This window comes from Mirounga leonina, unplaced genomic scaffold (assembly GCF_011800145.1).
Source record: "Mirounga leonina isolate KUSES-001 unplaced genomic scaffold, KU_Mleo_1.0 Mir_127, whole genome shotgun sequence".
Classification (NCBI taxonomy): Eukaryota; Metazoa; Chordata; class Mammalia; order Carnivora; family Phocidae; genus Mirounga; species Mirounga leonina.
This window is the reverse complement of record NW_023270316.1, coordinates 64,469,744-64,486,157: the sequence shown is the minus strand read 5'-3', so window position 1 is coordinate 64,486,157 and position 16,414 is coordinate 64,469,744. Positions and strand designations below refer to the sequence as shown.

Here is a 16,414-nt window from a genome sequence, read left to right as displayed (position 1 = left end):
CTTTTGTTTCCCTTGCCTCAGGTATTTAGAAAGATGTTGCCACAGTCAATATCAAGGAAATTACTGCCTGTGCTCTCTTCTAGGATTTTTGTGGTTTCAGGTCTCACATTTAGGTTTTTAATCCATTTTGAATTTATTTTTGTGTAGGGTGTAAGAAAGTGGTCTAATTTCGTCCTTTTGCATGTAGCTGTCCAGTTTTCCCAACACCATTTGTTAAAACAAAACAAAACTGTCTTTTTCCTATTGCATATTCTTGCCTCCTTTGTCACAGATTAATTTACCATATAATCTTGGGTTTATTTCTAGACTCTCTATTCTGTTCTTTTGATCTGTGTGTCTATTTTTGTGCCACTACCATACTGTTATAATTACTACAGCTTTGTAGTATATCTTGAAACCGGGGATTGTGACACCTCCAGTTTGGTTCTTCATTTTCAAGAATGCTTTGGCTATTTGGGGTCTTTTGTGGTTCCATAAAAATTTTAGGATTATTAGTTCCATGAAAACTGCTATTGATATTTTGATAGGGATTGCATTAAATCTGTAGATTGCTTTGGGCAATATAGATATTTAACAGTATTTGTTCTTCCAAGAGCATGGATTATCTTTCCATTTGTTTGTGTCATCTTCAATTTCTTTCATCAGTGTATTATAATTTTCAGAGTATGGATCTTTCACCTCCTTGGGTTAAGTTTGTTCCTACATATTTTATTATTTTGGTGCAATTTTAAATGGGACTGTTTTCTTAATTTCTTTTTCTGCTACTTCATTATTAGTGTATAGATGTGTGATGGATTTTTGTATATTGATTTTGTATCCTGTGACTTTACTGTATTCCTTTATGAATTTGAGTAGTTTTTTGGCAGTCTTTAGAGTTTTCTATATATGGTATTATGTCATCTGCAAATAGTGAAAGTTGTACTTCTTCCTTACCAATTTGGAAGGCTTTTATTTCTTTTTCTTGCCTGATTGTTGTGGTCAGGGCTTCCAGTACTATGTTGAATAAAAGTGGTGAAATTGGATATCCTTGTCTTCTTCCTGACCTTAGGGGAAAAGCTCTCAGTTATTCACCATTGAGTATGGTGTTAGCTATGGGTTTTATGTTGAGGTATGTTCCCTTTAAACTTACTTTGTTGAGGGTTTTTATCATGAATGGATTTTGTACTTTGTCAAATTCTTTTTCTGCATCTATTGAAATGATCATATGTTATTTTTCCTTTCTCTTGTTGATGTGATGTGTCACACTGATTGATTTGCAAATATTGAACTACCCTTGCAACCTGGACATAAATCCCATTTGATTGTGGTGAATAATTTTTTTAATGCATTGTTGGATTTGGTTTGCTAATATTTTGTTGAGGATTTTTGCATCTATGTTCATCAGAGATATTGGCCTGTAATTCTCTTTTTTGTAGTGTCTTTATCTGGTTTTGGTATCTGGGTAATGCTGGCCTCATAGAATAAATTTGGAAGTTTCCTTCTTCTGATTTTTGGAGTAGTTTGAGAAGAACGGGTATTAACTCTTTAAATGTTTGCTAGAATTCACCTGGGAAGCCAACTGGTTCTGGACTTTTGTTTGTTGGGAGTTTTGTGATTACTGATTTAATTTCATTGCTGGTAAACAGTATGTTCAAATTTTCTGTATCTTCCTGGTTCAGTTTTGGGAGGTTACATGTTTCTAGGAATTTATTTATTTCTTCTAGTTTGTCCAATTTGTTGGCATAATATTCTCTTATAATCCTTTGTATTTCTGTGGTGTCATTTGTTATTTCTCCTCTTTAGTTTCTAATTTTGTGTGAGTCCTCCCTCCCTCCCTCACTCTCTCTCCATTTTTAATAGGTAGTATGAAAATCAGATTTAAAAATTATGTGACAAATATAAAACTATTTAAGATAATCAAAGATAAAAATGTTGGTGAAAAGCTTTATATTTGAACTCAAATTTAATAGAGCTTCATTCTAGTAGCTGGCATGTTGCACAGCTCTCATTATCCAAAAATGGAAGCTTAGAAATTTGTCAAGTATATTTATATTTATATTTTTAATCTGGCTCTGAGATTAGAGGGCATTTTTATGTGGATGTTTTCATAAAGGACAAAATGAGTGATGTATTTGATAATAGCTTTACAATTAGAAACAGTTTATGACAACTGAAGGTATAATGAGATCAAGCACAGCATGTGGCTTTATGGATATCTGGTTTAATGTAGGAATCAGGTTTGGAGATTTTGAGAGTATATTGCTGTTATATCAATTGGATATTTGGGTCAGGTATTTACCATAAGTGGAATGCATGATTTGAGATGGAAGTTTCTGGTAAGAAGCTAGAGCAGGTAAACTAGAGATTCATGTTGGTTGTGTAGATGGCAGAAATAATATTCTGATGGGGACATTTCAAACCTGTGTTCTTTAAAGAGAGCTATCCCATCTCTTCATAAAGGTAGGCCAGAAAAATGCTTGCAACCACATAGTACTTTCCCCAATTGCAGTTTAGAGCCTTATAAATAGTTAAATAAGAGGCAAAATGTTTACATCTAAATAATATCAGAATGCCTTTATCTTCCATGGCAGAAACTTAATATGGCTCTTGTAACACATTTATTTCCTGCTTTATGTAGAATTGCAGAATTGCAAAGGAGTCCTCTAAATAATTAATGTGTTAACATTTGGACAATAGATGGTTTTCTATGTAGCTGACATACTGAATCTGCTAAAAAGCACCACAAACAACAACTTAATTATGGCACAATTTGATACTAGATCTTTTTCCAGAGAAGAATTAACATAGATATCTAACATTAGTTGAGCATTTACTATGTGCCATGCCTAAGTGAAAAACATTATAGAGACTATATAATTAGATCCTTACAACAACTGGAAATTGTTTTATTCCCCCATTTTACAGATGAGGTTAATAAAAACTTGCCTGATGTCTCACAAATAGTAATTACAGGCCAGACACTTTAATTCTGGAACTTAAATTCTTAGTCACTTAACTGTCTTACTTCCTGTGTCACCTACCTCTTGGATGGTTCTGGAAACATGAAATTTCAAGTACTAGTAGCATTCTTATCTTCCTATTTGCTATAGCTGAAGAACATATGAAAAACTGACCTGTGTATACTAGGTAGACTAGGTACAGATTAAAAAGTGGTGTGTCTATGTGGAGGGGATGGGGATGTGTTGTGGAATGTTTGGAGCAGGACATAGAGAGAGGAAGAAGAAGCAGGGACTACAATTATCCCTATATTACTGCCTCTTAAAATAGGAATTAACTCTAAAAAGTAACCTCAAATATATGAATATCTATTAAATTGAGGGTTCCTAAGAGTGAAGATCTGTTGTTGTTGTTGTACTACCAATTGGCTATAAAGAGAATTATTTATATTACTGCACTGGAAAGCAAAGAGTATAATAATTTTGAGGGTGGACCCTGAAATCAGATTTCCTATGGTCAAGTCTTGGTTCTGCCAATATCTTAGCCCCTCTAAACCTTGGTTTCATCTTTTCTTCCTAGGTCAAAGGATCATGAGAAATAAATAAAACAATCAGTACACATGAGACTTTTATCACAGCATCAGTCATGTTTATCTTTTATCATAATGAGAAATTTTGACTTAATATTGGGAAGTTATTTCTGGTGACTTTTAAAAAAGTCAACTTGTTAGGAAGGATGGTTGTACTCCATAATCTGAAATGACTAATGTGTAATTTTGTCTGCATTTGGGTGCACATCTCAGATGTGTTTCAGAGGTCCTTTTTAACCCTTTGGTCTATTTCTCTTTTTCATGTTACCTCTTTTCTCCATTTTTGTTGGTTTCTTTTCAAAATATGGTTATGTAATTCATTCCATTTCTAATAACTAAAAGGAATATTTATTAATGCACACTCATAAACTTATGGACTGTTTCAGTTTGAACTACACAAAAAAACACAAAACAGCCAAATAAACAAAAAAAGAAATGTTCCTTTTTAAAACAAAATAATATATTCAAATAATTTTAAATAAATTTAAATAAAATTTAAATTCTAAATAATAATGGGGAAGTTGCAAAAAAGCTAGGTAGAAAATGACAGGCCATTGCATTTAGTTATTCTCTTGTATCTTTAGTCACTCACTAACTCATATATTCATTTGTTTCTAGACACAATGATCACAAATTTACCAAGTGACCACTGCATGCTATGTTGGCTGCCAGGGAGGATGCAGATCTGCACAGCCCATGATTCTTGCCCTAGGGGAGTTTGGAAAAACTTTGAATGTGAAAGCAGCATGACATACAAAGGTAAATAAAATTTTGAGAAAATAATGCAGAAGGTGTTTTAAGATAGCATAGGATAGTTTTCATTTTTCTTTCAAAATATGAATAAACGTAAGAATAACCACAGCTCATTTAGCTCAGCCATAATTAGGTCAGCTTCCCTCTTTTGCTTCCTAAACACATGGAACTCTTTATGACACAGATTTAATTTTATAGAATAATTTGTAAAAGGCCTAACCTGCTTCTCTCAAACTAAAATCATTATACTTAAGCTGTTTGGATGAATTAGGGGCAAAGACCAGAATAATACTTAAAATAAAAAATGTAGACACATATATACGAAATATATGAACTGTGATTTGAATCTTACTAAGGTTTTCTCTCTTATGAGTTGTCATGCTGGGTAAAGTTTTTGATAAAGCTGGTTATCTCCATAAAATATGAGAGAACAAAAAGTCATAAATGCATAGGAACATAAAATTGTTACTTTTTAAAATTCGTTCACTAGACTAAATGTATACTAATATATACTATGTCTGGTGTCAGGTACTACTAAAAAAAAAGGTGATATATTCCTCATCTTCAAGGAAATCATACTAAAGTATGCATATACACAAAGACAATTAGTGTGTTAAGTAAGATGGGGGCAAGAGAATGATCAACTTTTGGGAAACTTGAGATGGTGTAGGCTTGTAGGCCCCTTGCAGGCCCAGATCATTTGAGGACTGCACTGAGGTTAAGGACGGCCAGGCAGGCCTGGGCCAGGAGGAGAAAATGTTCTCTTCCCCTTATCTCATGTTGCAAGTTCTAAATGCCTGGATCAGCAGGAAGTGGCTCTTGCCTAGCTTAAAGTGTATCTTTCTAAACAGAAGTGTTCTTTCTAAAGACAAAGAACATGTTGTCTCCAAAGGAAGGATGGCTAAGAGAATTCTTTATTCTGCAAGCATAAACAGGATGTATTTTGTTCTTGTTGAATTTCGTGTATCTTACTTCACGGATGTTGGGTTGATACTTTAAGTACACATTGTTATGTTTATCTGATCACTGCGAGTATATAGCTATGTGAGTAATAAACGGCAGTATGCAGTTGCAAGTGCTGCCTTTGCTCTGCATCCCCTGTGTCCTGGTGATTTCGTAGACCCTTACCCAGGGACCCCAACGCACTAGACGTTGACAGAAACTGATATAATATTTCACAGAAAATGAGATATTATGCTGTACCTTGAAGAAGTGTTTCAGGATTTTATTGCTTTTGTCCATGTTTGAGCCTCATCAATCCCTTCTCTAATGAGTTAACATAGTCTACAGTGCTTATGTTGTTCATGGGTGGGATTAATACATTAACTTCAGAAATCATTAAATAATAAACATGCATGGTAAAAGTTCAAGTGTTACCAATTAAAAAGAACAAATTGTATATATCTACAAGGAAAAAAATTGGAATAAGAAGAAAACAAAGGAAAAAATACTTAACCCCAAAAAGGAAGGACAAAAAGGGAGACAAAAAGTGGTAACAATATAAAGCAAGCAAGATGGTAGCACTTACTTAATCACAATATACATAATTGGGTTAAATTACACAATTAAAAGAAAAATGATAAGATAAAGTGCAAATTTTTATCATATGATATTATTAAGAAGTATATCTAAAACAAAAATAAACTGAAAAGTTGGGATGTAAAAAATGAAAAAAGATTTTCTGGGAAGTACTAAGTAAAGGAAAACTAGAGTAATTATATTAATGTAAAAAAAAAGGAGTAGATTTTAAGCTTAAAAAGTCCAATAAGATATACAGAGAGGCATGGCCTAATGACAAGGATTTTAATTTATCAGAAGCACAGCAGTTCTGGGCGCCTGGGTGGCTCCGTCGTTAAGCGTCTGCCTTCAGCTCAGGTCATGATCCCAGGGTCCCGGGATAGAGTCCCACATCGGGCTCCCTGCTCCCTGGGAAGCCTGCTTCTCCCTCTCCCACTCCCCCTGCTTGTGTTCCTGCTCTTGCTGTTTCTCTCTGTCAAATAAATAAAATCTCAAAAAAAAAAAAAAAAGAAGCACAGCAGTTCTAATCATATGCTCTCAGGAGAACATCTTCAAAATGTATTAATTAAAAATTTCCGGAAGTGTCTGGGAATAGTAAAAAGAGGAGAGTTAATATTATATTGACAAAAGAATGAGAAAATAAACATATATCTTTCCTTATGGTTTTCCAAGGAAACAAAAACATCCCTTGAGTCAAGAATTTAATACACAATTAAATTTTCATTTATCTATAAATTCAACAGAAAGACATCCTCAGACCTGGATGGCATAAAACAACTTATTATATACATACTAAGAGATGAGTAAATTCAACATCTCAAGAATTGGGAGGTTTGTAAAATTAAAGGACTTAGATGTGAACACTAAACCGGTAGAATACAGAGGTATGCTTAACTAGTAGTTAGAGAATATTTACAACTCTCAATATAAATAGCAAATCTTTGATTGGCTGAGTAACATTTACCAAAAAAAATTTTAGTTGAAAATTTCAGCATTGTAGGGTAAGTATAGTCCTGATTATTAGTGAGAATTCAATCAAAGAAACAAAACCAGTAAGAGACAGTCTGTCTGTCTATCTACCTATCTATCTTAAGGATTTTAACCATATGCAATTTTTGGAGCTGCTTAAACAGTCTCTGCAACATTTGTCTTCTTGTCTGATGCTGGAGCTTGATACTTATAGGGCAGGCATTTGGGAAACAAAGATTGATGTAAAGTGAGAGAGAGCCAGAACAAGCTGGAACAGAAGTGCCAAGGAAATTCAGTGGGGAAAAGGATAGAATTTGCAAGTGGTTCTGGGACAATTGGACATCTGTTTGGAAAAAAAAAAAGAACTTAGACTCATACCTCACACCATAAATAAAAAATAACTCATGATGGATTATAGAGCTATATGTAAGAGCTAAAACTTCTAGGTTGATCACATAGGAGAAAAACTTTGTGGCCCTAGATTAGGTACAAAGATCTTAGAAATGACACCAAAAGCAGACCAAAAAAGAAAAAATGATAAATTTTTAAAAATTTTATCATAAAAATTATAAATTTTTATCATAAAAATTAAAAATGTCCAGAAACACTCCAGCTATAGACTGGAGAAAATATTTGCAATTACGTATGTGATAAAGGACTTGCATCTGAAATATATAAATAACTCTCACAACTTGATCATAGTAAGACAACCTAATTTAAAAAATAAGCAAAAGACTTGAACAGACCTTTCATCAGAGAAGACATACAAATGGCTAATAAAAACCGAAATAGGTACTCAATAATCATGTTATTAGAGAAATGCCCATCAAAATCACAGGGTACCAATGCATGCCTATAGCTATAATAGGAAAGACGGTTAATAACAAATATTGGCTAGATGTGGAGAAACAGGGACCCTCACACATTGTTGGTTGGAATGTGAAATGGCATAGCTACTTTGGAAAACAGTTTGGCAGTTTCATAAATAGCTATATAAACTTACCTATCATAGAATCCAACATCTATTTCTATGAATCTAATGGCAACATATGTTCATGCAAAACCTTGAACAGAAATGTTCATAGCAACATATTCAAAATAGACAAAAATCAAAAACATTTCAAATTTCTATCATGAATGTATAAACAAAATGTAGTATATTCATATAATGAAAAAACCAAAACACTGATACATTCTGTAACATGCATGAACTTCAAAATCATTATGCTAGATGAAAGATGTCAGGTCCAAACGACTATATATTGTCTGAAGCCATTTATATGAAATATTCAGAAAAGGCCCTGTTAGAAATATTCTAAAACTGGATTATGCTGTTGGATACACAGTTTTGTAAATTTACTATAAGTCAATAAATTGTACACCTACACTGTGTGAATTTTATGGAATGTAACTCATACTTCAATAAAGCTGTTTTTAAAAAAGACCAACCTGGAATGCACAAGCATGAGCTGGAGCCACAAGGATGAACTTAAATGTGTTAGTTTTTGTGCCCCTGAACTTGATGATGTGGATGTCATGCAGAGACCGGGGCTCTTTATCACAGAGCTAAACCCACGTGTCTTGCCACCACAATAAGGGACAGATCGAACCTAAATTTAATTTTTTTTAATCATATAAAGGGGTGACTTAAATGAAGTACATTTATTCTTTATTTTGAACAGCACTATAATGAAATATGTTTAGAAGAATCTTTAACCTCTACTGCCAGAAGATTTCCAAGAAACTTAAGGAGTTAAAAGCAAATAAAATATAGTCCATGTAGCAAAAAAGAATGCAAATAAAATATCAAGGAGAAGAAAAGATATCTTAAACATGGAAAAATGCTTGTGACATAATTTTAAATATAAAATATGTTAACATTTTATAAAATGTAGCAGAATATGGTTTTGTTAAAATTTCTATGATGGGATTATTTCTTCTTTACACTTGTATTTCATACATTTTTTGAACTTTTAAAAAAAGTGAGATTAATTGGGGTGCCTGTGTGGCTCAGTCAGTTAAGTGTCTGACTCTGGATTTCGGCTCAGGTCATGATCTCGGGGTTGTAGGATCGAGCCCCGTGTGGGCTCCTGTGCTGGGGGGGAGCCTGCTTAAGATTCTCTCTCTCCCTTTCCCTCTGAATCCTCACCCCCTGCTTCTGTGCTCTCTTTCTAAAAAAAAAAAAAATTGTTTTAAGTGAGATATAATTGACATCTAACATTATGTTAGTTTCGGGTGTACAGCATAATGATTCCGTATTTATATATATTGTGAAATCACCACAGTAAGTGTAATTAAGATCCATCATCACACATAGTTACAATTTTTTTCTTTAAACATTTTTTATAATAAGCAAATATTATAAAGAAGATGATATTGTGATTTTATAAAATACTTGGTCTTTAACTCCAACCAAATAATCAGGTTAAGAGTGTTTATTAAATAAAAAAATTATTTTGCTTAAATGTTAATACTTTTTTTACAATATAAAAATAGTGACAAATACAATTAATATAGAAATGTACAATTGAATGCTTTTATTTTTAGCTAGTTGTGACATAACCACTAGAAGTTATTTCAGCCCTTCTAAAGGAGTAAAATACGTTTTGATAATAGATCATAGCAGCATTGTTTGTGGGCACATGACCAGTGGAGAATGCAAGTCAAACAAAACTTTCCAAGTAGTCCTGCTTTTTTCTTTTTACAAAAATACATTTTGTAACAGTTTATTCCCACTTCACTGGAACATACAAATCACATCTTTATTTATTTATTTTTTTTCTCTGAATACCCAACTTTTACATCAACATGGATGGGACTGGAGGAAATTATGCTAAGTGAAATAAGTCAAGCAGAGAAAGTCAATTATCATATGGTTTCACTTATTTGTGGAACATAAGGAATAGCATGGAGGACATTAGGAGAAGGAGGGGGAAAATGAGGAGGGGGGAATTGGAGGGAGAGATGAACCATGAGAGACTATGGACCTGAGAAACAAACAGGGTTCTAGAGGGGAGGGGGGAGGGGGAATTGGTTAGCCAGGTGACGGGTATTAAGGAGGGCACGTACTGCATGGAGCACTGGGTGTTATATGAAAACAATGGATTGTGGATCACTACATCAAAAACTAATGATGTATTGTATGGTGACTAACATAATATAAAAAAATTAAAAACTACAAAAAAAAGAAAAAAAAGAAAAAAACAAATCACATCTTTAAAAAAAAGAGAGAAATATGCTAAATGGTTGGAGAAGCAATTATGTTAGATGAAGAGAATTGAATTTTCAACAGATTTTAGAGCATCTTTTAGGTTGGCCTTTTATAATCAGTTCTTGAGGATATATTCAGGAAAGATATATTCAGGAAGATGGGTGTGAAGCCTTGCTTTGGTGCTACAGGGTTAGTGCAAGCCTCTAAACTCTGGGGTGAGGAACTGGGTTAATCCAGAAGTCAAGCAGGAAGATCCTGGTTGCTCATGGGGCAAGTTGTTCTTTTCTTACCCATCTCTGCCCCTTAAGGTACAGAAGGGAGTAACATGTCTTAATCATTCTTGGAATCTCTTTGCTGAATGCCTGAATATTACAATTTCTCAGGCCTCTAGACAGATGCTGTGTCACACTGCTAAGGAGCATAGTATTGAACTTCCGGCTAGCTAAGGCACTATCAGCATGTAAGCATCTTTGGTTTTCTGTTTTCCTTCTGAACAGTTGGCATAAACATGAGAATAAACCACAGTTTCTCTTTGTACAGCAATAATGACCTCACTTTCAACTTGTCTGCATAATCATGCAAATATAACTCAATACACATATTTTAAAAACCAAAATGAGTCTCATGTGATCTGGTCCTGCTTCCCATGAAGGAAATCATTGAAGATGTTCACTGAGCTTTGCGCAGTGGCAGTATCGTAGCCAATGAGGTTTATCCGAGGCGCGATTATTGCTAATTGAAGATGTGCACTGAGGGACACAATAAGAGAAAATAAGTCCCTACAATTTGAGTCAAAGTCTTCTGAATTAGATGAACAAAATAGACATTAGATATAGCTTGAGTGGTAAATCTTATGTGAGCATCTGATAATCTTCTTTTCAGAAATACCCCCTTTGGGCCTCCTCAGTGTCTCCTGACAGTTTTGTCCCTCCTGTGGCATCTCATAGAGAACCAGCGTGTTTTAGGCTCATACCAGTGCTTTGCACATACTCCACTCAAGTAACAAGTACTTACTTAACTCAGATGTGGCTCTGACAACTGTCAAAATTTCACACTTTACTTTAGATCTAATTCAGCATATTTATAGCTTTCCTTCATTTTGTAAAGTTTGGAGAGTGGATTTGAGCATCACCTCTGTGTGTAGATTAGACTATTTATATCCCTCCCAACTCTGAGATTCCATATTTCTATGGCTTGATACTTAACTCATCAATCCCTCAAAAATACATTTCAATTGTTTCCTTCTTTTTTTGTTAGCTCTGTCTTAGTCATTAGTAAATAATTAGTAAATAAGTTTTGTAATAATTCAGCTATCGAGAGCCAAAATAACAGTGGTTTAAGTGGAAGTTAGGATTTAGAGTTCAGTAAAGGCAGGATGGCTCAGTAGCTAACTGAGACTCGGGCTACCTTGAGATTTCCATACTGTCATTCCTAGGGAATGATATTTACTGTCCTGGTCTAAATTGTACCTCCAGCCATCATATCTATGTTTTTAGCAGGAAGGGGAAAGGGAGAAGTAGCTTGCACTTGCCTTTAAGGTATGTCTCAGAACTTAATTTACATCATTTTTCCTAACATCCCATTGATCAGAACTTTCCACAGGGTCACAGCTAGCTGCAAAGGAGGCTGAAAAGGTTTTTCCCATGGCACATATGTCTGCACCCTTATCCCTGCCCCCTGCTCCCAGAGTAGCCATGTGTTAAACTGAGGATTTCTATTAGTATTGAAAGAAAGTTAGAATGCTTATTAAAATATACACAGGACACTCATACTATACACACCCAAACACATACACACACATGCACACAGGTTTTCCAGAACATGTCACCATTTTTACACTCTTTAGCAGAGTGGGAGGATGTATTTTCCAGATGTCTATTAAAATTTAATTCAATAGAAATGAATTACATGCCTGTTTTGACTTGCAGCTTATTTAATGTGGCACATTTTGCCATAGGTAGCCTTGGTGTTCCCAAATACTGCTGTGTGGTTTGAGCAGGCTAATCTCTGTGATTCTCCATTTCCTCACTTGAAAATGGACATTATAATATATATCTTGTGAGGTATCATCATATTTAAATGATATAATTTATATAAATTTCTTAAAACAATGCTGCACACATAAATACTCAATGAAGTTAATTTAAATTAAGTTAATTTAAATGAAGTTAATTTAAATTAAATTAAAAAAATTCTCAAGTACTGTGAAAGTAAAAGATAAATGAGTCACAGTCCCTTCACTAAATGACTTTATGGGCATTAGGTCAGCTTAGTGTAGAGAAGAAAGAGTGAAATTAAGAAGCAGTGAAGAAACTTGTAATTCTTACCTAACTGTATGAGCTTGAGCAAGTTATTTCTCTTGAGTATGAGTTTTTTTCATTTGAAAATGACATCAATTATAACATATATCAGAACTTCTTGAATATACTTGGCAGTGTATATGATATACTTTGAAAACTCAGGAACACTACTTTAAGGTTAGAAATGATATAACAGTTGCTATTAACTAGAATTAATTCACATCAAAATTGTGCTGAAATCTTTATACATACTATCTCATTTAACCTGTTTAAGACTTCTATAACATGGATATTATTATTTTGGTGATTCCCCGGGGAACCCATTCTGATTCCTCCAGCATGAGGAAAACTTAAAGTTCCAGGATCAGAGTACGGTTTGTTGGAGGAGCTAAGCATTCAGACCCAGGTATACTTGTTTCTAAAGCTAATATTATAAAATACATTTTATGGTGCTTCTATCGATGGAGTAGTTCAGCGCATGGGGAGAATGTGCTGGGAACAATGGATGGTTTAAGTTAGCCAGATGATAGAGAATAGAGCGGAATAGTGGAAGTCAAGGCTGGTGGCTATGCTGGAGACAGTATTTGAATAGCTTTAAATATAATAGTGAAGATTCAGTATGTAATTGAAAAAGAAATAAAAAAATTATGGAGGATTCTTATCAATATACAAGCTATGGCTTAGAAACAGTAGAAGAGATGAATTAAGGAATGGAGAAAGAAAAAGCAGGAGATGATCAAGAGGCTATTTTAACATTCTGGTATGGATTACAATTGGGGCGCTGATCATGGGAATGCTACATAGTGAGTCTTGTCTAGGAATGTTAAAGTTCTCACATATCATTTATTAGGCAGTGTGTTCAAGAAATTGTTAATATGCCATTTTAAGGCAATCCTCCTGTATTATCAGGAAGGCACCAAAATTATACCACAATCAGAATTCTGGGTTTGCAGAGTTCTTCCTGAGCTAGACCTTTGCCATATTCTCCCTACTTATAGCTTATCTCTTGTTTCTTCTTGCTTTCTTTAAATCCATTTTGGATTTTGGCACCTTTAGTTTTCCTGGACTTTGACCTCTTTGTTGTAAAATGTAGATGCTCTTATTCAGATATGGTGAGGTCAACAGATCAAGCAAAGATTTCCATTGGAAAGATAGTTTGTTTTTTTTGTGTGTATGGAAATAATGCAAAACATTTATTTTCTATATCAGACAAGAACTCAGCTAAGTAATCCAATTCTACTGCAGCATTATAAAAATTATCCCTTCACCACAGTGTAAGATTTAAATGCATCTGCACACGGGTGCACACTACATAAAAGGAATAAAGTTGCTGCTGCCCTGCCAAGCACTTCCAGTCCCTACCCAGGTCCTACTGCAATACTGGTGGTCACAATGGTTTTATCCAAATAAATTGTATTTAAAAAATAAAGCATTTAAAAAGACAAGTCAAAATGCCTCAGAAACCATATCTCCAACTCAAACTTCATCTATTTAAATGTTATATTTGCCTCCCATTAATAAACCTTTATTTCACTCAAACTGAGCAATAAATCTTCCACACTGAGGTATCTTCCTTGCCCAATTAATCCAAAGGAAAAAAATTGAAATGATTAGTAAAGAAAGATGTAGAGACTAACATACCCTTTTAATATGTTTTAAAATATTTTTAAGGTTTAAAGTGTTTAAAGTTTGTAATTCCTAGTAGAAAAACATTATCTGAATGAATACCCTAATGGCAAACCACTGTAGAATGTTTCAGTTGCATGTGGGGCAGAGGGGTAGGGATTCTCTTCACAGCACCCCAGCTTTCTTCATGAGAAGGTCAGAGGTACACTGGTTTGTATTAGTGTGGCATCCATTAGGTGATCGAAGTTACTTTTCCTTCAGCAAGGGCTTTATTTGTCAGAAGGGCATTACGCTTGACCTCCAAATTTGGCTGACAATTTACTGATGAGATTCATAACCTTTGGGTTGCTCTGATATTTTGACATATTCGCTGGGTTCTGGACCACATCCTGGAAAGCCACCATAACTTCTGGATCCTGCATGGCTGCAAGAACCTCTGGATCACTAAAAATTTCATTGAGCCCAGACATTCCTACCATTCCAGGCATCCCCCCTGCCATTCCAGGCATTCCTCCAGGAAAATTACCAGGCATTCCCCCAGGAAAACCACCTGGGAAAGAGCCATACTGAGCTCCTGATTGTCGTCTGGCTTCTTCCTCCCTCTGGGCTCTCTCATGTTCTTCCCGAGCCTTCTTAACGCTTTCTATTCTTTCTTTGATCTCTCACTCTTCACGTTTTCGCTCATACTTTCTCCGATGTTCAGCAATTTTATGGGCCCTCGGTTGATCTTCTTTCAGCATTGCACTAGCATCTTCATCGTAATCCAGTTTATAAGCAAGGGCAAGATCATGTGCTGCTTCTTCCCAATGGCCCAGAAGTCTGTGTGCTTTCCCTTGCACTTATAAGGCTGAGCTGAATCAGGATTTATTTCAATAGCTCTGTCACAGTCTCGAATGGCAGCATTTGACTTCTGTAATTTGATGAAGACACTGGCTCTCTTGGCATACAGAATGGCCAAGTGAGGATTCGGTTTGATGGCATCTGTGAACAAGTCAATGGCTTTCTGTAGTTCACCGTCATTTAGGGCATCAATGGCAACCACTTTTTTATCATTTGCCTGATCCATCATTTCCTCGGTTATCTCTACATTTTCATCTCCCATTTCTTGAGGGGCATCAGTATCTGGTTCAATCACACCTTCATTGTCAATTTCTAGATCACTTTCCTCACTTGATGGTTCATCTGTCTTTATGTTTTCCTCCACCTTCTTACTATCTGCTTTTTCTTCCTTGATATTGTCTTCTGATTTAGTTTTATGAGTAGCAGGTGGTATTTTATCCCCCATGCTCTCCATCCACTCCCGTAGGAAGAGCATTTCCTCGGTGTGCAGAACGCTTGGATCCTGCTTACACATTTTCACGAAGGCCCTAAGCTCGCTCACTTTGCGAGGGTCCATGGTCCAGAGCCAGTGGCAGGCGGCAGGCACGGCTGAGGTTGCGGCCCGATTCCAAGCGTGGGTACTAGCTCAGTGTGATCGTGTGGAAGGGGGAGGCTGCCGCGAGACAGAACAGACTAGAACCTCCCCAGCTGCTCGGAAAGATAGTTTGTTACTCACAGTTCCTAAGAGGAAGGGACATATCACACCACACAGGGCCACATGGGAGATCCACCAGTGTTGGTCGGGAGGCAGAAGGAGAAAGGGGAAAATGTGGGCAAGCAGAAGGAGAAAGGGGAAAATGTGTTTTCCACAGGAAGTAATGGGCAAGACAGGGCAAGCAGGTTTAAGATTGGCTTGTTTGAATAATTTGAGTGGGCTCTGGGGTGTAGAGGCTGTTCTTAGGGTGACCAGACAAGGGCCTGTTGCCCAGTGTGCATCAATTCAAACACTGACACCAGTGTCTTTTGCAGCAGAGAAATAGGTTTTATTACAGGGCACCAAGCAAGGAGACAGGAGAGGATTTCTCAAGTCCACCTCCCTGAAGGGTTAGGTTGGTGTATTTAAGGGTAAGGGGTAGACTGGAGTATGATGACTGGATATAGGGACAAAGGGAGGTGTCCTTTCTGAGCATGTGTATTCAGGAATCATGCCTCTTAATGTGATACATGTTTAGAAAATGGTGGCATAAGCATGATGAAGGGGGAAAGATCTCTAGGTGGGTCATCAGAGGTTACTTTTGTTCTTTCCTTGTCCCTTCTGCACAGCTGTAAGAATTCTTCCCAGTTGGCTCCAATCTTAGCTAGTCTCATTGGTGGTCAGTCAACTTCTGCAAAATAGGCTCATAAATCAATCAAGTTAGCCAGTTTCATTAGGCTAGAATGATAAAATATTTGTTAAAGTGTGTTGGTTTCATTAGTTGTCTGTTTCCTGGCTCTGGGGTGATTAGGGCAGGGGAATACTGGCCCAGAGAGTGAAAGCCAATAAAGGAGGTGGTTGGGGTGTGGGCTCTAGATTGGTTGGTGAACATAGGGAAGGTACACTTGCAGGCCAGTTCTTTACTTTCTCTAGGAATTGGCTGGCCCTGGGAGGGGCAGTCCCTCCAGGGCCTGTGAGACACTGTAGAGGAGAAAAAA

General features: G+C 35.9%; 2 pseudogenes; one reads left to right on the top strand and one right to left on the bottom strand.

Annotated features, from left to right (window-relative positions):
- The first annotated feature begins 10,652 nt into the window (after nt 1-10,652).
- On the top strand, nt 10,653-10,784 carry LOC118009745 (annotated as a pseudogene).
- Nucleotides 10,785-14,134: 3,350 nt separating this feature from the next.
- Nucleotides 14,135-15,314, bottom strand: LOC118009501 (annotated as a pseudogene).
- Nucleotides 15,315-16,414: the final 1,100 nt, after the last annotated feature.